This window comes from Anas acuta, chromosome 23 (genome assembly GCF_963932015.1).
Source record: "Anas acuta chromosome 23, bAnaAcu1.1, whole genome shotgun sequence".
In the NCBI taxonomy this organism is placed as follows: Eukaryota; Metazoa; Chordata; class Aves; order Anseriformes; family Anatidae; genus Anas; species Anas acuta.
In genome coordinates, this window is record NC_089001.1 from 4,343,770 (window position 1) to 4,364,716 (window position 20,947).

The 20,947-nt window shown below is 45.1% G+C and overlaps 1 long non-coding RNA gene across 1 annotated transcript; it reads left to right on the forward strand.

Moving 5' to 3' along the window:
• The first annotated feature begins 1,413 nt into the window (after window positions 1-1,413).
• Window positions 1,414-19,834, forward strand: LOC137843800 (uncharacterized). The gene is made up of 2 exons (XR_011089699.1): window positions 1,414-2,709; window positions 16,556-19,834. It is a non-coding gene; the product is annotated as an uncharacterized lncRNA (long non-coding RNA).
• The last annotated feature ends 1,113 nt before the right edge of the window (window positions 19,835-20,947 follow it).

Below are 20,947 nucleotides of genomic sequence, written 5' to 3' on the forward strand. Positions count from 1 at the left end.
TCCAGAGATCAATTCTTCTGCTCTGCTGCTACTTAACAACAATTAGTCTGCTGAGAAAGCCTTAAAAATTATAGCCTTTTCAATACTAAGTAGCTTTTTCAATACTAAAACTACTGTATAAATAATACATTAATTTTCAGAATTTCTTTAACACTGATTTTGCTGAGTTTCGTAGCACCTATTGCTGCTTTTACCATTTACCTTCATGCAATGACTCACCCACATAATTGAGACGTGCACACAAACCCTCAACCTTTCAGAAAGATTCTAAAGCAGCAATGTTTACCTTGGCATTAGACATGGCACAGCATCTAGAAAAATGGATTCTGATTACCATCATCTAGAAGCCCATAAAGGCTGAAAAAAAATAGCAAGTTTCAGGCTTCCTCTTCCATTCTAATGTCTTACAGGAATGCCTGAGGATACATCTTGTCCCCAGAGCCTAATTCCTGTAGGAGTCATAGACCAATACAGACTTATGTTGAGACCTTAAGTTTTCTTCATGAGCTAGAAGACCCAAACAATGACCGTTGTCCAGAAACATTCACCACCCTGGGGAAAGCTTCCTTTCATGGCAAATCTGTCTGAAAGACACCACAAGCATCTGGTCACTAGTGAAATACTGTCATGTAAGTGGTGATACCTCTTTATACAAGTCACTTCTATGTATCTTAGAGAAAATAAGTTTGTTTCAACTCTGTCTGCCTATTATTTTACCATAAACAGATACCTACAAAGGTAATCAGCATGCCCCAGGGCCAAGGGCATCATTTCTCTCGACCATTGTCAGTAATGGCCAATAACACCAGCCGACATAGTAAAGGGAAGTGACAGCAGGGAAATAATTTAGCCTTTAACTGACATGTTATCCAGTTAAAAGCCATTTACCTTCTGCTGCTTGGTGTGTCATTGCTCATTTTAGTTTTGAAGTGACATCTCCCCAAGTGCCATTAACATGCCAGCAGTGAAAGGAATTTATAGTGTATGCACCCCAGAGAATTATAGCCTGGGTGGTTGTGGTGCAGGCAAGTACCTTGTGGACTTTTTGTTTATTCGTACAGCTCCCATCCCATCTGATTCAGAGCATCCAGAAGGAGAAGCATCAGGAAACTCCCCTGCCATCACCTTCTCCCCATGGAATAATATGAACTGATAATGTATTTCAGCAGCACTTTTCTGGTAGGATCTCTCAGAACTCAATTAAGTACTATCTGGATTTTGAATTCCTCTTTCTAGAGGAAGAATGGGTGTACTCTACAACACAGGCAAGCAAACACTACTGAAAGGACCACAGCAACAACCTGCCAGCAAATGCACCTCTCCTGGATGAAACAAAAAGAATTACAGTATAGAACAAATATTGTGCAAGAGCATTACCTACAATACAGATTTTTTTTTTTTTTTCCAGGACAAGGTTTCTACTGTTGCAAGAATATTACATGAAACTGGATGTCCGTGAAGCACATGAAAAAGAGCTTGGCTTATGGCTAGTTCTCTCCTCTGACTACATCAAATTCAAGAAAATACCCAGGAGTACTAAACTCCCTTATAATCATCCAAGGAAACAACAAACAGCAATGGATTTCAAACTACTGGGCGAATTGTCACTTCATAAAATGGTGGAGTGAGGATAAAAAACACCATTTATCATGTGGTGAGGAACTGCAGTAAAAGCTTAAGTTTACCTTTGAAGCCAGAATTACTGATGTTATCAATATCTACAAGTTCAAATCTGATGTAGCAAACAAATGCAAGTCTGCTTCTACTACAGTAAGGTCAGCCAGGATCCAAGCAACACATCAGGCAGCTCCCACACAGCACTGTACACCTTCAGTATCCTAGTAGGATAGGGGCAAATAGTCACTAATTGAATTCACAGTTGCCCTTTACTCAGATATGCTCAGATGACAGATGAATTTGCATTAGTTTAATGTGAATCACCATGGATAATGGAAAACAATACTTATGCTAATGAGAGAAAGGAGCAAAAGCTTTGCAAATGAGTTGCTATTTGTTCACCAGCCGGGGTGCTGCTGATTAGAAACAGGAGTGTGATTGATAGCTCCAGCCACCTCTGCTTCTGGCATGCCACCTCTATCGGGCACCCCCACAGCACCCTTATTTCTCTCCCAGCACCCTTATTTCTCTCCCAGCACCCTTATTTCCCCAGCACTTCCCACCCCACGAGGGCAGCCCCGCAGCGGAGAGGCGACCCCACCTCAGGGAGGAGCACATGAAGGCCAAGGGACCATGAGGGCAAGGGAGCACACAGCTGAGGGAAGCCCCCACACTCACCAGCACCGTCCCAAGAGGGCAGAGTTGATCTTTCAACCTGCTTTTTTCTCTCCCCTGCACCCAGGAGCCTCAGGCCCTACGCGGCCGCCATTTTAAGCCTTAAACAGGGTGCGCGCACGGCTGGAGGAGGAGGGAAGCACATGGTGAAGGCGTCAAAGAGGGGGAGACAGCATGTGCCCGGCTCCCTGCACGGCAACAGTTCCTTGCCAGCTTGGGAAGGACAATGTGATGACTTTTAGGGGAAAAAGAATGATAATAATAATACCTCCTTGAGTTTTGGGGTGTTTTTTTTTACCACACGGCGACGCCCAGGCCTTCGTTTTCTCTCAGAAGTCACCGCCCCTGAGGAAGGCCGAGGGCGGCTTTTCCGTGGGGTGGCAGCATGGAGATGCAGGAGGAGTTCGGGAGACCCTGGTAAGAGCTCTGGGATTTTGGGGCCGGGGCTCTGTGGGTGGAAGTGGTCTGAGGGGTGCATACACTGAGCCTGGCATATCCCCTTGGTAGTCCCTGCACAGTATGAGGAGACATGAAGGTCTTTTTCAGGAAATATTATGATATGTCGCATTGTTGTTAACAAAGCTTGTCCAATAGTGCTGTTGGATATCTACAAATACATACAAGCCTCTGATCAGAAGTGTTAGAGGTAGAAATTTTCTGTTTCTGCTCCTCTGGGTGCATGCAGCAATGTGATGGAGCAAGGTGTGTTGTTTCTCACTTACGAAACAAAGTCACCACCTCTGAGCCCATGGTTTTGTGAATAAATACCTGGTGGCAGGAGAAATGCCTGTGTGGAGGAGGCTTGCCTGCATGGCTGACCAGAAAACAGCCCTTGGACAAGGTGAAACGATGCAAACATCAGTCCATTAGGCAGCGGTTGGTATATGGTTTTTAAAGAATGGGAGATAGATGAAAAGCCTGATGAATGTACATAAATGCACAGCACAAGAAAAGATTGGGAAACCAAGAAAATGCTGCTTGGAACTGCCTGGCTGTTTTGATGCCTTGTGCTAGAACAGCGTTGGCACCCAAGGAACATGAGTGAGCCAGAAAACAGGTGTGGAGAGGAACTTAATTAGCAATGTATCAGGAGATACAGCAACGACCAAGAGGCAAATATTATCCTGATGGGAAGGTGTGGGCTGGGTGGGCAGAGCTCTGAAAGGGCTTCGGAGCCAGCAGGACACTTGCAGACAAAAACTGTAGTATGTGGGCAAAGCTTTGTGGAGTGACCATGCTGTGGCAGGATGTGATTCAGAGGCACAGCTGTACAGGGATTTGTAACCTGTCATACTGCTGAGCTATAGTCGTGTTCAGTTGTATGGTAGGATGCTTCTGCCTGTGCTAGCTCTAGAAATTTGTTAGTTCCATCAATTTTCAGCCCAACTAAGTACAGTTTAAAATAATTAGGTTTTTAGGAGGGGAATAAGAAGGCGGGTGTGTGATGGCATTGCTTGCTTGACTTAATATTTCCAGCACTGTACTTTCATAATTTCATGTACAGTTATTACCTTTGGCTTTTAATATGTTATTATTTAATTAGTCATCAAATACAGAAGTGTACCCAAACAATGTAACCCAGCATCTCCTGAAGGAGGGCTGGAGGTAGGGTAGCACATTATTTTGGAATTTCCCTGAATACTTGAGTGTAATTCTGGAGATCTCTAAAGCAAAGGAATAGCTCCAGATGCAGGGTGCTACGGGAGCAGAATCTGTTCTTCTGCTCATTTTCATTCCAGAAGGTTAAAGATCTGAATAAATGAGTACTTGGGAGATCTCCGAAGTAAGGGGTCTTGCCCCCCTGAGAAAACCTGGTCTGACTCTGTTAAATAATGCATCCTCATGCTTCTGAGGCTAGAGGGGACAACTGCTCAGCAGGGGAAGATGCTGCTGCTGGGAAGGTTTTTCTTGTTTCTCCTCTCCCTCTCCTCTGATCTATTGCACAGGGTTAGGCAAATCGTGATCCTTAATGCAAGCAAATGGAACAGCTTTTCTGGCTTCTGCTTTCTGTGACCTTCTGTCGCACGTTAATAGAGTCCAGTTGGCAGCGTGACCTTGCAGGGGGCAATTAGCAAATTTTCTGGTGTTGATGGTTTGTGGACAAATTACTCTTCTAGCAGTGTTTTGGCAGAAACAGTAGTTTTGGAGGAATGTGATAGCATTTGTGAAAGTCACTCACTGGTTCAGACCAAATAATGAAAACATGTATAGCCCCTTCCCGTGGAGTTCTGCCAGCATACCTGTACCACGACTGAAATTCCTGCAGCTGCTTGGAGACTGAGCAGCTGTGAGGATATACAGCACTCAGGAGCTATTGCGTTTGTTCCGTCTTGCATCTACTATAAAAATCTGCAGCAGAATCCGTATCAGAAATGCTAAACTGCACTCCTGGCTATCTAGTGGTGCTCCAGCCGTTTAACTTGGTGCATCTAAATTCTGAACAGTAACTTTTCCCTTGTCTCAATCCCACACTCCTTCATAGCATATTCTCTGCAGCTGGACAGAGCTTTTCTCCTGATATCCCCTTACCCTTTCATCTTCCAAAGAAAAGTTGTACTAGAATGGAGCCTGCGTTCATCCAAACACACCATGCCAGGGACTCTCCTGGTACCTTGCTGTCTTGAACCCATTTTCATTAGTTGATCAAAAAGTATTAATTTTCCTTTTTTTGCATTGCTCTCTGCTCAGATTTTTTATTTTTCATTCTCTTTTAAAGCACTGAGGAGTCCTATCCCCTTCTGCTTGAACCACAGGATGATGATAAAGTTGTTTTTCCCTCCAGCTCTTTTCAATGCATCATTTAGCAGACCTCCTCTAACACTTTCTGAAAAGCCTCTTATCCCAGGTGGAGGGTGGGGAGGAGAATCTGCAGGCTGGTGGGACTACAGAGTTGAAATCCATCTAGGTTTAAATAGCTCAAGGTCAAGCACAGGATGGAAAGGACAGCAGCAGACTTCTGGAGACTTCATTCAATGAATTGTTGATTGGAAAAGCTCTTTCAGATCCCTGTGGAGCAGAATCTGGAAGAAATGTGTTTTCCAAAAGGAGGACAGCGGGTTAGTTGTTAATGATTTCAATAAAGCAAGAGAAGGCACATTAGGAGGTTGGCCATAAGGGTAAAAAAGGAGGCTGGTGTATTGCTCATTAGTGGTTTGCTAAAATTAACTCCATTACCATGTTTGCTTTCATTGCAAACCTTCCATTTAATTGCAATTCCCAGTGAACTGCGAAGAAGGGACCCTGCGTTGTGCTACAGGTTGTCAGGATAGGGAGAGAACCCAGAGCCGAGACGTGTTAGCTGCTGTTGTGGGGATTGGTTCAGTGGCATTGCTCAGCCTGCTTTTGCTTTATTGTTATCTTGGGAGGCCAGTGGGGATTTACTGTTGTACCTTTCCAAAGGTATCACATGTCTTATTTCACCAGGATGGGCAGGAATTTAAAATACAAGAAAAAACAGAGCACCTGACCCAAAGGGTGCTGAAATCAGTGACAGCTATGCTATAGATTTCTGCCAGGGTTGGATGAAACCCCAGACCCTACAAATTTAGTTTCTGTAAAAAAACAATGTTGTCATCTTGTTGTTGGTTTTTTGTTTTTTTTTTTTTTTTTTACCTTTTTCCTCTCCAGGTTCTTGCACTTCCTTTTATGTTCTTTTTTTCTCCCTTTCACATGCTATTGATTCTCATCTTGTCTTTTATTTACTGCCAGTTCTCTCTTCATGTCAGGAATCCTATATAGAGATGCCATTCTATTTTCCGCATGCACCGCTCTGTTTTCTGCATTCACAACCTTTAAATAAAGAAAAGGCTTTGCTGCTCTCTCTGAAGGTGGCTGCCAGGTGCTAGTTAATGTGCTAGTTCATAATGCAGAGTGAAAAATAAATAAATAAAGGGAATAGCTGGAATGTTCTTCCAGCATTGAGGGATATTCTCCTTTCATCATAGAGAGATCCAGAAAGTTCAGAAAACGATGACAGGGCAGTTTTGGCTAAAGACACCGAGGATGTGTTGACCTGCTTTTTTCCTCCCACTGAAATCCCTGAGGATTTCAAGTGCCTGTGCCTCACAGCTCTCAGTACAGCAAGTTCAGAAGAGAGAAGGGCTCAATTACGCGTGCGTGGATTTGAACTTGTGGCTTCAAGGTGTGAAGTTATTGCAAGCCTGTCATCCCCTGTAACTTCCACTCCATCCTGCTCTCCCAGACCCAAGTAAATGTAGATGTTAGCTATTTCTGCAAACAGAAGCTGGTCCGGAAAGGGAAGGTGGCAAGTGGCAAAGCAAATGGAAGGAGAGAAAAGGAAAAGGAGGTGATAACAATTCTTTGATGGAAGTAGGTCAGACTTTAATGCTATGGCTTGTCTCTGGGCTCCTCCAGAGCAGTTATAGCTGCAGTTTGAGATAGAGATTGCACCACGAACTGAAAGCAGATGTTCTGTGAATGCAGTTAGCTACTGGCAATAAAATCCTAAGTGTTTGGAAAATGCAGTAATTCAGTCATGTGATTTTTATTTCTGTACTTTGGTCACCAACCCTACGATGGCACTGAAAAATGAGAGCAGATTGTATTTAAAAAGAAAATGGGAGATGGCTGTCAGAAAAAAAAATAAAATAAAATAAAGTGGCTAAGCCCATTTTAATTAAAACTCAGGGTGAAGTAGTTATCTCATTTTTTTGGATGGTTCCAAAGCTCTGGTTCCTGCTTTATGTCCGTGTTTTGTGTCTGTGGCTATGATGCGGATAAACTTTAATTCGCAGAGTGACACAAATATGAGGCTACTCGTGGCAACACACTGTGTTACCGCAGAACCGGCTGCCAGGGGTTAGGCTGCTGCTCTAACGAGTGCTAATGTGTAGGGTAGTCCTTAATATAATGTGAGTTGCTATGATTGCATAGGTAATGCTCAGGTAGCATTAGAAATGCCTTGACAGATCTCTGCCGCAGATTCAGGAGGGTATAAATCAGTCCTATAGCTCAGAGGGCAGAAGGACTGGGGAGTGGGACAAGAGGGAATGACAATAAGCGAGTCTTCTTCCTCTGTGTAGCCAGAGGTGGAGATATCAGAGTGAAATACTCTGCTTTTAGCTCTAACCTTGTCAAACCACAGCTACTGCTTTTAAATTGTGAAAGCTCACCTTATCTACCCCGTGCCCGAGAACACCGAGCCTTTTCTATTTATGCTCCTGGAGCTCCACGAATGAGCAGAGCCTCAAAAACAGGCTTCAGAACCAGAGCACTGTTTGTGGCAAGTGGATGTAGGGTGCAGGGCAGAGGTACGAGCAGGAGCTGGCAGCTGGGGGGTAGGCAGAGAGCTGGTAGTGGAGAGGGGACCACGCTGTGCGCCTTTGCTCTGACTCTGCAACAGGTTTGCCCTGCTGTGCATTGGCTTCCCTAGGAAAAATAAAAGAAAAAAGAAGCAGAGCTGTGTAAATCATTGGTGTTTATGTTTAGCAATGTACTGAAAAGGAGAAAAAACACTTCTGGGGGAACAGAAGCATTTTTTACATTCCCAGAGCAGGGAGGAAAGGGGTGAGGGACAGGTGAGGAAGAGGGAAATTTGTGGTTTGGGTTGAATGAAACATTGACTTGTTTTGGTGGAAGAGGGGGAAGTGATCCATCTGATTACAACTTGACATATTTTTAAAACAAAAGATCTCAGTAATGGAAACAAAAGAAAGGTTTGGTTTAAAAAAGAAAAATGCCCAAAGCATGTTTCAGTTTTTCTAATTTGTTTTTCTTTGGTTGGAAGAAAGTGTGAAGTTGTGTCACATCTGTTGTATTCCTCTGCATAAGTTTATCAACACATTTTTTACTAAAAACACCTCCCCTTATCTATTAAAACTGTTTTCTCCAAGGTGCAGTGGTTATTTCGTGCCAGCAGAGGTTACTTACTTAATTGGTGTGTGCACACAAAGTGAAGAGGCTCTGAGGCTTCAGAGCACTGGCACAGGCTCAGCCAAAATTGAAAGGAATAAACAATATCTGTCCCCACTGCGCTTATCCCTGGGAGACCTGCAAGCTGCCAGAGCTGCCAGTGGCTGCATCTTTACTGGCACGAAGGGACTCAGTTGTGTTTTTTGCAGGTCCATATAGCATTTAACAGTTCTTGTGTTTTCTGGATGCTGCTTATGGAGGACAAGCAGCTCTTTGAGGCAGACCAAGGTTAGATCTGGTGACCTTTGCTGCTATTTTCCCTATTTTTTCCCTTCTGTGATGCTCCCCACTTTATTTTTTATTTTTTGTTGCTTGTGTGTTGGAGACGCATTGATGGTGAGCAAATCCCGGGGTGATTCTTTCCCAGCTGGTGAAGAATAAGCAAGGGACCCACACGTGCCAGGAGCATGAGGTTGGTTGGGCGATGCTGTTGGTTAGCTAAGACAGTCAGGATTGCTTTCAGCAGCTCAGACAGAGAACAATAAAAGCACACCCTGGGTTTAAGTGGGGATCCTGTGCAGCCAACGAGGCCCACGGGACCTGTATCAGAAGCAGATAAATGAGCTGTGAGGCCCTACAGTCAGTAAGAGGGGAGCAGGCAGAACCAGCCGCAGTAAGTTCAGTTGCATCTCTGTGTGTTTGCTCGTCCATATGGATGAAACGGGGGTGTGGGGAGGTGGAGGCAGCCTGCAGGCAGGATGGGTGCCAGCACAGGAATGCAGTGGAGCACGGTGTGTTCGTGATTGCAGCCGGCAGTGCTCTGCACGAGCTCCAGCAGAGACAGGACGTCTGTAAGTTCCAGTTAGTGGCAAAACCAGTGGAGGAAGAACAAGGAGCAATCAGCTGTTGACCTTTGTGGTGGGTAATGCTGACTGCTCCTTGGTCACAGGTTCTTGAGTTGGAGGCGATTGCTGCATTGCCAGGGGATGCGAGCGTTTTATGGACTCTTAAACATGAGGAGCTGAGGCCGTCTTGTGATGCTCTGGGTGGAGAAAGACAAATGGGCCAGTTAGGAGAAAGTAACAAGGACTTATGGCCAAGCCCGCAATTTGGAGTTTCTGTAAGTTTGCCACTACCTTGTCTAAGAGGAGGGGAGAGGATGAATGAAGCAGATGGTTTAAAAGGAAGACCATAAGAAGGTGTCACTTTTAATAGATGGAGAGGATAATAAAAGAGTGACCAGCAGCTTCTTAGTTATTCCTAACCTCCAAGCAGATTCTCTTCAGCCAAGCTTGACCAACAAACTTCTCTTGCTTCTTGCTGTTTCCTGGTAGCTCTGAGTGTTACTGCAAATAAATGTCTGCAGTCCAGAGCCGATTTCAAAGAAACACACCAAAAAGCCTTGCAATGACAAAGGTAGAATAATGGGAAGGAGGGAATGGGTCCTGGCATGGAATTCAGGGTCCACCGGGCTGGTCTCCGGTGAGCTGTGACCCTGCTTGGCAAGGACTGCAGGGGAAGAGGAAGAGCAAGGAGGTAGAGTGGAGCCTGTGCAGAGCAGGCAGGGATGTGGGGAAGGATGAATGCACATTATGTGGGAGTGAGAGGACAGGGGGATGATCAGAAGGAGGCAAACACAGCTGGGGAGTTGTACAGGGTTAGCATAGAATGAATATAGACACATTCAGGGAGAGAGTGATATGGAATGTAAGTGTACAACTGTGATTTGCAAGGAAGGTTTGGGGGGATATTTTAACAAGGCCTGAATATCTGACTGTGTTTTGAGGCTGAGCCTGGATTCTTTCACTTTCAGATTGCAGCCAAGCTCGGCATTAAGTAAATGTGGTGCCATCTTACGCCCCAAAGCGAAACGAGTCAGGATTTGGTGCTCACATCCCTCAGAAGATTAGTTCTACTAGGCGTTGTGTTTTTTATCTCCAGGGTTAACTAAGCCTGATGCTCTCCATGTCACTACAGAGCTGACCGCTGAAAGGCAGGATTGGGTCAGCACACAACTGGGAGGCAGAGAGCTGCTGTGACAGGTCCTGGTTGAAGAGAGGCTCTAAGGCTCAAGCTTGGCATTTTCCCTCTTTGGTGGTGGTTTGTACATAGCTGAAGCTTGTGTGGGTAACCAGTCAACCAGCAGAAGAGAGCTGTGTGCTGCACCGAAGGACAGTTACCTACACGTCAGCCAAGGAGCTAACACAGCCCCTCTGGTACCAGCCAGCTTTGATGTGGATCTGAAATCTGCTCTTGCTGGGGCTCTGAAGCAAGACATTGCAGCAGTACAAACTGCTGCTCCCTGCAGAAAATTAATAAGGAGACTTTGGATTCCACCCTGCGTCTGACCTAACCAACTAAATAGGTTACACTAAGTTTTAAGAAATGCCCCAGTTTTCCCTTTAATAGGCAATTTTTCTGCTTAATTTGCAGAACAAGCAAAAAGCTATTATGTAAAATTTATCAGCAGCAATTGGCTCTCATTAGGGATTGGGAACAGGAGGCTTCATCATGAGGGGGAAGGATGCTCCAAATTTTCATTTACCAGCCTTAGTTTCCTGGTGTTTATGCTGACCCTTGCCCTGAACAAATTTGGACGCTGAGCCATCACCTTGTCTATTCCCAGAAGAGCTCTTCTCACCTTCCTGCAGCCTGGCTTTACAAGTCCTGGAGCAGTAAGTAACCACTTCTGGCAGAAGCGCGTGATCCAGGCTGAGTGAAGTGCCTGCAGATTGCGGAGCTGCTGTTACAGTGTTTGAGCAGTGCATTTTGCCATCTTGAGCAAACTCAGCTCCAGTAGAAATAGTTTGTTCAGGAGGTGCAGAGCTCCTTGCTGGGCCGACAAGTTGGGCCACAGGGATCTGGAGGACGTAGGCTATTTCCAGGGCTAGCCCGGCGCTTCAGGTTCCTCATTGCCTTTCACGTGAGTTCAGCCTTTATGTGCCACGGGGCCTGGAGCAGCTTGGGTCCAAAAACTATTCCCGAGTCTAACATCTGTACCAGAAGTGGTGTAGTTGCCAATACCCGCCGGGCTGCCATCTCTTACCACTTTTATCTCCAAAGTCCTGAGCTGGATGCAGTGAAAAAGCTGCTGTCCATATTTCCTGGAGACCAGAGCCCAGCATGATGTGAAATTGCTCATGTTTTCTTCATGCTGCAGCAGAGTATTTTGGCTGCAGCTGGAGACAGCTGTGACTTGCGCTGTGCAGGGGGACAGGTAAGCTATAATATAACTTCCTCTGAGAGACATTAGGGATGTGGAAATTATTACTGACATTGAAACATTCAGATGGGGATTTTTCCTGTTCTATTCCCCCTACAGTAAATGTTAATTATACATGAAGGTTCACTACAGCAGAAGGGATTATAATTAATTTATATTTGAACTATAATAGATTTCACTACAAACTGCATTTCATTGCAACAAAGTGTATTATGACTGTTGTTTGCTGCCAGTAATTTAAATAAACCGACCACAAAGCAATGCATCCATTAATCCTGCATTAAGGACAACAGCAGGCGGATATGAACAAAATAAAACTATGAACAAAATAAAGCAAGTCTGTTCAGCTTGTGAACAGAGGGCTTGTGCTTGCTGCAGAACCTGGGGCATCTGACCTGAGAGATGCAAAAAGGAGTGCGTTGGAACACAGCGAATCTGGAAAGTAACATTTAGGTCCAAATCTGTCTCAGCTTGCCAAGAATTGAGAATTTATCCGTGTTCTATCTCTAGTCTAAATGGGAAAAAAAATAGAATCTATCTGAAACAAGAGTAAACCTTTGTTCTTCTCAGGGCCCTGTGTCACTCATCAAAGCAGCATCAAGGCAGTAGTGATCTAGGAGACGGGCAAGCAGGATTTTAGTCTTGACCTGATAGAAAATCATTTGTGCTTCTCTTTCCTTTTCCAACATTACCTACCTAGCTGTTTGCAGTGTGGTTTTCTCCAAGTCAGGGTTATGCTTATGAATGTAGGCTAGAGCGACTTCCAAACCAGTCCCTGTCCTAAGTACGAATCCAAACGTACCGCTTGGTGTGTACTACAAGCACAGCGTGGCAAGTTGATAACTGATTGCTTGCGTTTCCTTGTTGCTACTGCTAACATGTGAACCTCACCGCTCTGTCTACGTGTCAGCTGTTGTGATGACCCAGTGATAGCAAGTCTTGAACCTTGGTTTCTTTGCCATCAGGCATCCCCTGACACCTCACAGCCCTTCACTGGGGCGTGTGTCAGACTCTGCCGATGCTATCTGTTGCACCATGTGCTCTCACCTTCCGTTTCTGAGCATCATCCAACAGGCTTTCATCCCCAGATGGGAGCTTCAGCCTTGATGACCCAATCTCAGACTGTAGAAAAGGGCAAGGTGGCTTGTCAGGGGCTTCAACAAACAGCTCAGCAGATGTTGTAAGCAGCAGGGAGGAAGGGGCAGAGCCAGCTCTCCTCTGCCACTGACCAGGAGAGAGAAGAGCTGGGAACAAACACTGCAGGTAGAGTCAGTTTGCCCAGCAAAGAAGAGAACAAGGACTTTGGAACAGTGTCCAGCCTTCCTGAAAGGCAAACACAGGGCGTGAATGCAGCTGCTGCCCTCTTGGCATCCCAGCTGCTGTGTCCTCAGGGCAGGCACTCTGTCCTTTCAGCCTCCCAATGCAGGACTCTTTGTAAGGAATTTCACTGCCTGCCATCACCGTGCGGGTATAAAGCTGTGTGTCTGCATGGCTGACCCTGGTTTGCCTTGATGGGGCAGCCCTGTTTGGGCTGTACCGGTAGCCTGACATAGGAACTGGTATCAGGCTCTGGACGTGCAAGTCACCCTCACCTAGAGGAGCTCAGATGATGGAGGGAGGTAGATGTCAGCACTTTTGTCTTCCCCAGAGAGCTATTAAAAGCCGTGCTGATACTGCATGTGGGGCCCGTGCATGCAGCACATCTGGATGTACTCGAGCTATCTTTATGCTAGAGAGCTCGGGCACCAGAAAATGCAAAGTGCCATCAGGAATGTCAGCACAAGCCTGCTGGGGCAATCCCTGCCCAGTCTGCACTTTCTTTGCTTCCTGGCTGTTTCATGGCTGTGCTGAAGGTGCTCATGGCCACTTCAGAGCAGCCTGGTTTGCTTCCAAGAGCCTTCCTACACAATTCATGCTTCTGCTCTAGCTCGAAAATTAACAGACTGTTTTATTAGATACGCTTTATTATTCAGGAGGACCCATCCAAAGGCCGGGAGCAATTTTAATCCCAGCAGAATGACACCTTGGCAGCCAAACAGTTTTGCTGCTAAGATTTTTGTTGGAGGTGTCTGCTGAGAAAGGGAAAGAAGTCCTGAGCAGGCTGCTGCAGCTCCTTTGGATGTGAAAAGGTGTGGGATAGGATGTCCTAGTTGTGGAGCAGCACAAGGCAGCGATGAGGCTAGTCCCCTCCCGGGAGATGCAGTGGGAAATGAAGAGCTGGGACTCTGGGGGCAGCATTGCCATGCTTACCTTGTTGAGCAGAAGTCACTGCAGGGAGTGTGGTGACACTGCACTTTTTAAAGACCTGATACCATTCATTTCCTTCCCACGCACCCCGCGGTGTGAATCACAGTGCAGGGAAAAATACCCGCAGGAACCACTGCTCCTGTGCCATCTGTAAGGGCACATTGTCCTAAAACACGAACTGCTGTCGTCTCTGGCTGCCAGGTATTCCTCCTGGCCTGCAGTAAGGCTGCTGCGCCCGTCCCTCACCACCGGGCTGGGTGGAGGCAAATCTTCTGCCCCCCTACTTGTCTGACTTGGCCTGAGATAGACCATTTCCAGAAAGCACTCGCAGTGAAAATATTTCAGTTTGCTGCTGCTTTGCACTTGCCAGTCTCGCTAATTTCTGCTCTGATGTCGCCAGCAGTGCCCCATTAATGTTATTTATAGTGTTTGTGCCGTGGGCCTTGCTTGTGCTCAAGGACCGTCGCTGGCCTGCGAGGAGGGAGGAGCAGCTCCAACCCTTTCCTCTCAGCCTGGGCTGTATCCCACATTCTCCCTGTCTCACCTGGGCAGCCTAAGCCATCCTGGGGCTTATTTTAGTTATTTAGAACTTAGTTTAAAAAACAGACTAAGTCATGAGACTGAGCAAATCCGATAAAGATGCTTCAGGGGAAGGCAGTCTGCAAAGCCAGATGCAAATGCAGCCAACCAGAAACCAAAGATGTATTAATACCGAGAGAGCAGGCAATTATTCTTCCATCAGAGTCACAGGATTTTCAGTGGGTATGACTTCAGTGCTACTTCAGGACAGCCAGGAGGTTTTTTTTGGGGCTGAAAATGGATAGAGCCATAGTTGCTTCAAAGCCTTTGTCTTTCCCTGCGTGATACCCCGGAGCTAGAATTAACTGATGCATTTAACAAGCAGGGCCCACGTGGGAAGGACCTTTGCAGGTGACTGGAACTGCTAACCTGAAGTATTAAAAAATCACGAGTTGGGCTTTATCTCATGCCTCTAATCCTAAAATAAATTAAAAAAAAAAAAAAAAGCAGCAGCCAGGGTTTCCATATTTACCTGCTGAGGTTTAAATCTTCAGCGTTGATGTCTGTAGGGTGTTCTGCCTGCAAGCTGAGCATTTTAGGTGATCAAATGACTCTGGAAGCTCAGGCTTTTTAGCTAAAGTACCAAATATTGCCAGAGACAGTACATCTGTAAGCACTGGAAACTCTGTAGTCAGAAAGTAAATCCCCGAGGAGCTATTTGAGCACTTAAGCTGATCTCTAGTACCAAGCGTGCACTGGTGGCTGTGTGTTGGAGATGGGAATGGAGCAGACACCACGTGCCTATGGAAGAGGCCCTTGTATCTTTAAGACATCCCATAACCACGTGGCCTGGAACCAGTCCCTGGGTGAAAAATTTTTTTTGCAGTGAACTTGTGCCCTGCTCCTTATGCATTTCACATTTTTCTGCAATATTTCAGCTTGTAAGAAGCCACTCACCGTGTTAATGATCAGGAAATAATAACGTTCGCAACCCAGGGCCAAGTACCCTCCATCTCCCTGCCATCTGTAATAACAGCACGCTTAATGGATGTGTGCGGGATGGTCTCCTAGCAGCCCTGGGGGAAGGCAGAGCTGCACCAAAAGCACACTTGCTGGAGAATTTCAGCCTCTTTCCAAGTTTTCAGCGCCAGTTTGGTGACTTTCCCAGTGACGTCAGCCTCTGTTACCTGCAGCAAGTTCTGCTTTGTTTCCTGGCTGGACCGGGAGCTGATTTCTCTGTTGGCACAACGGGGCCTCGTGCACGGACCGTGAGCCTCCCGTGGCAGAGATGGATGGTGAGCAGCGAGAACCAAGCGGTTGCGGAGACTCCCAGCAATTGCCAAGTGTGATGGAGGAGGCTGTCAATCAGCGGCCAGCAGCATCGGTGTTATTTTAAATCAAATCTACCAGAGTGGCTGCCTGTGCTTGTAAATTGCCACTGGGTAGCAATTACAGTTTGCCAGCTCGCTCGCTAACAGCCTCGCTCCCTGCTGCCATCACTGCGTTGCCTGTGCTGTGTGCCTCGTGTGGATACCAAGCAAAGGATGTTATTGCCTCCCCACCTGAGAGAAACCCCCTTTTGAGGGACACTTTCCTGAGTGATCGGTCGCAACCGTTAGACCTAACACACGGCTTGTTCTGCCATCTAATTCATCTTTAGTTTTCCAAGAGTCCAGCGCTAAAGAAAGCGCAATTACTGGATTTGCTCTAGGAATCAGAGACTAAAAGCTGATGGCCTTTGTTTAAGTGGTTTGAGCATAATGGCCTCCACCAGGCATTAATCACCGTGAGACTTTGAACACAGGAACTCGGGCTATTTTTCAGAACCCTGTCAATTGTGAGCAATGTGTCCTTGGGCAAGCATTGTCTTTTCTCTGTGCCCCCCTCCCCTCACTCACCGTTGAACAAAGCATGCAATAATACTGAAGTGCCTTTCAAGACTAGCCCGTTGATGAATGAGTCCTTACTGCAATGTTGGGGGATCTTTGGATGCCAACTACTATTTTAGTGCAAAGTAGTATTGATTATCATCATGCATATATAATACAGTAAGTTGTTACTCATTTCCTTATTGCTTCTCTTCTCTGACGTTATCCTTATTAGGTACCTCAGGGGGCAGGTTAATAAAACTCTGTCTATTTACATTAAATCCTGAAGGAAGTGTTACCTTTAATACAATGCCACTCACTATCCTCACAAAACCTAGCCATTTGGCACAGGGCTCCAAGGCACAGCTCCAGCATGTCTCCTGAGCATCAGGCTGGACTTGTGCAGTGATGTATGTTTTCTTTCTTTTTCTTCTGCTGTATTTTGTAACCACTAGTCTGATCTGGCGTTACTACCTATCACAGAGTGAGGCTGCTTTTTTTTCCCCAAGTAATCTCACAATACTTATTTTTATAGGTATATTGAAGATAATGATCCTGCTTCTGAATGGGAGATAAGAGAGAGACAAAGACAGAGCTGCTGGCTTTTAAGTCGCATGAAAAGCTTCAGATACTACAGCGATGAGGACCATATATGAAGACAGAGCTGTGCCGTAACTGGTAGGAGAGAGAGCAATGTAATAACTTTGATACAAACAGTGACCTTCTCAGCATTAAGCATACTGCATGATGGTACAGAAATAAGGCTTAAGATGCAGGTTCACAAAGGTGACAAACTGATACTGAATTCAGCAGCACTGGAGTATCTAAATACCTTTGTAGATATGGACATAAATGCCTTATTTGATAGGAGTTAACACGACTGGAAAAGCGAAGTATTAGCACAGTGGAACATGCTCTGTTTGAGGTTGTGTCTCTGCTTTCCACTGTACCTGCCATTTTGTATTACGGGTTGCATGTGTTACCAGCCTTGCCCCAGGCAAGGTTAATGAATTGCAGTTCCTCTGATCTGCCCAGCTGCAGAGAGCTGCACCATATCTCGTTGAAGGATCATCACTGGGAAGCTATCATGTGGCAGTCTGGAGCCATCGGCTTTGATTGTTTCTCAGTGGTTGGCCAGAAGCCACAGTCAATAGATTTGCAATGCAGGGATGCCAGCGTGGCGGGTGTCTCGGTTGCTTCTCAGCCCTGCACATGGCAAAAGGCAGAGCAGGGAAGCCAAAAACTGCCAGCTGGAAGCAGGGCGGTGCAGGAGAGAGGGCAAACAGGCTGCTGCCAAGCCTTAATGCCCATAAAGCTCAGGGTCACAAATGGAAACTATTAATACAGATTATCAGATAGTTTCCATCTTCTTTGCATTTGTTTCCAATATTTCCTAGTTTCTATCTCCTGTAAGAGCAAAATTGGCAGAGCTGTCAGGTCTCCTCTTACCACACCACTGGTCAGATTGTGTATGAATCTGGAGCAAGGAAGCAACCATAGCAATTTTACCAGCATTTTACCTAGCTTATGCCAAGTCTGGTGTGCAAAGGACTTGTTTAATGACTCTGCCATCCTTTCCCATACAGAGATGGAGAAGCATTCTCATTTAATATTAATCTCCTCTCCATGGATTCAGGCTGCTTCTGACACTGTATCAATTATTAAAACTAGTTTAAAATTTTCCCAGGATTAAAGAGATTAGTTTTTTGTTGATTTTGGTAATTCCTCCTGCTTTTGCATCTCTGAGGCTGTGAGTGCAACACAGCTACTGGGTTCCTGTTTGCTTAGAGTTCACCCTATTCACAGGCAAAATGAAAATTTCATTTCCATTTATAATTGCCAAGCTCATGCATGAGTTGTAAGCAGCTCCAACGGACTGGATGTTGCTAAAGCAATTGAAGACCTTTTAGGTGACAATATTAGGTGAGCATCACTTGTACATTACCCATGGAAAATTAATTGTATGTTTGTGCGTACAGTTAGGGTCTTTCTGTAGAATTTTACATTATGAAAGTAAATTTAAAAGGGAGAACAACATTTGCAGTTTTCCTCTGTGATGGCTTGCACTTTCCATCTGCATAATGTAGATGTTCTCTTTCAGCAGGCAGCGGAGGTTACTCCGTGGTCAGATCAAAGAACCTCATGTGCTACTGTCCCAAATTTAAAGAATGACTAAAGAACACCAGTTGTCCCCTGCGCAGTGTAACTTCGTTAGCTGTGGAAGAACAGCTTGCCTGCTCCAGACTACCTGTTTCAGTCTGTTCTAGACTACAAGTTAAAGTCAGAACTGCAAGTGGCACTTAAGAAAATCTAGAAAAAAAGGATTAAAAAAGAATAATCAAAGTGCTTTAAGCATCAAAAAGCAAACAGATCTCTGAAATATCGGTGAAGCCCCACAAAAAATTCAATCCCAGCATTATCTGTTTTCCATTGAATCATTAATTCATTGTTTTGTTTTGTTTGTTTTTTTTTTTACTACCAGGTAAAGCAAACTCCTTAAATGGGATCTTTCACTGGGTCTTCCCTTTGCTAAGCAATACCGCCTGAACAGTCCTACTCATCACTCCAGCTAAATGGAATGTTAGTGGTTTCCTTTAATATTCCATAAGTGTACCTTTTCCTTAATTAACTGGTCAGACAATCTTGCTTAACAAAAGGAATACCCAGTGAAATTCGTATGTAAAAGCAAGTTTCTATAATTACAAATTAATCAGGAAAAATCCTCAGTAATCTTTTCTCACTAAATATTTCCTGCTAGAAAGAATCAGATGGCCCATTATTTTTCTTTCCAACTGTTTCATGCCGCATGATAGACTTTATCAATCAGCCCCAGAAACCAATCTTCTCCCAGTCTCCAGCACAGTCATCATCAATCAAATGTGTAAGCAATGGCGCTAGAGCCTCATCACAGCCTTTTCTTTGCTAGCAAGCGTCACAGCTCGGGGAGAGAGGTGGAGATGCACATTTCAAATATCCATCATTCTCTCCTGCAGAGGAAGGATGGTGGGAGGAGAGGAGAGAGAGATCACATGTGTTAAAATGTTTTATATTTGGTGTTAGTGTCTCTGGCTAGAAACTGATAAGCAGCAGGAGTTGAGAGCACAGAGAGAGTCTGGCATGAATGGTGTGTGTGGGAGGAAGGTCAGGAAGGGAGGAAAACAAATGTCTTGTTGTTACTACCATTATTTGTATTATAGAGGTACTACCTACCTCTTAGATTGCACATTCTGTCCTCCTAAACACCTTTATAAAAGTCAGGATCATTATCTTTGTTTTCTAAGTGGAGAAATTGAGAAAGGTTTGACTTGCAGAAGGTAAGCAGGCCCCCAAGAGGGGGGAGAAAAGAGCTCAAGTTTTTTGACATCTAGACCAGCACTCTGTTCCCTGGCTCACATTGCCTTCCCCCTTCCAGGAGAGGGTGAATCTGAGATCAGGGTCTCGCTGGGCAGAGGATGGTGGAATCAGCACTGGTACAAGACAGCTTTCCCAAAGGTCCCAGCCTTCTTTCCATTTCCTAAGCTCTCTGTCATTGTAGGTCATTAATTGTCAGATGGTTTTCCATCTTCAACCTTTATTTTGTGTTTCATATGCACATACAAGAAATTTGTTCCAGGTTCACATCACTGCGGTATGAGCCCTAGAGAAGTGCAGTGCTTCTTTAAATGTATTTCATTTCGTAAGATCGAGGAAAGAAGAAAGAAGAAACAAATATCAGAATGCTTGTCCTGTACTGATTATTTCTTATGTTTGTTTCACACTTCATTGATTTCACTTGAATTGTTCCTAATTTACACAAATGAACAATAAGATTTAAGTCTTCTGGGTCTGTTTTTCTACCCGTTTTTACAGACTTTATATCTGCAAATCAAGCCTATAATACCTGCAAGGAAGACGGAAAACAGATGTGTTTCTTTCTGTCTTATGTCCTGTAACACTGTTGATTCCCCTACCAAGCACCGAGGGAGTTTATTCACTTGAGGTTTCTCTAAACCATTCTTGGATGCTGAGATATGATCTCTGGGTGATTCTAGTTGTCTGCACTAACTACTTGAAGAAACCAGGCCAAGGCTGTGCATGGCTCCTTGAAACACATTGAAACGTGGCTCCTTGTTGGGTTTAAGCAGGCTGACAATTGTAAAGCAAACGTTTACCGTCCTCAGCATTACCATTACGATGTCAGCATTACTGCAGTCAGACCACAGCATGGCAATATGAATGCTGGACAACTCAGAGCTGGAGCATAGGCTTTGGATGATGACTGGTGTGGTATGCTTCTGCCTGTCCCTGTGAATCATAGATGCTATGCTTTTGCACTGGGAAAATATTTGGCAACTCTTATCTGTTTCCCACCTTGACTGTCTGGTTCTCTGGTGATTTCAATCCTGCAAAACCACAGCAGAGCTCATAGCTCCCGTCACTAGACTTCTTAAGTACAAAATACGTATATTTTATCCAAAATCAGGTGGGAAATCAGTAGCTGAGGTGCACAGGCTTCTCCATTCCTGCTTCCTCAGGTACCCATGTGCCATGCTCTCTGAATCACGTCCCGTTCCTCTATCACACAGAATGGGATTTCTGTGGGACCATTGAAAAGCACCATGAAGAATAAAGGGCCCAGGAAGGGGATGGATGGAGGTACAATGGTAACTAAGCTGGCAAAGAAAGTTACGTGGAATCAAATCACCTCACGCTTCCATGCCTTTCTGTCCTTTAAAAAAATACTCTGGATGCCAGTTTACCCTAATTGGCTCTTCATTCTGGCAAGGCAAAGAGAGCTCAGCTTCTTTTTCCCTGCCTTTGTGTCCCTGCTTCTCGTCCTAACTTAGTTTAGTCTTCTGTGAAATTGTTTTCTCTGCAGAGACAGAGTTGCCTCGTCTCTTGTAATTCCACTAGAATAATCCTTGGCTCTGTGCTAGCAAAGTGCTGA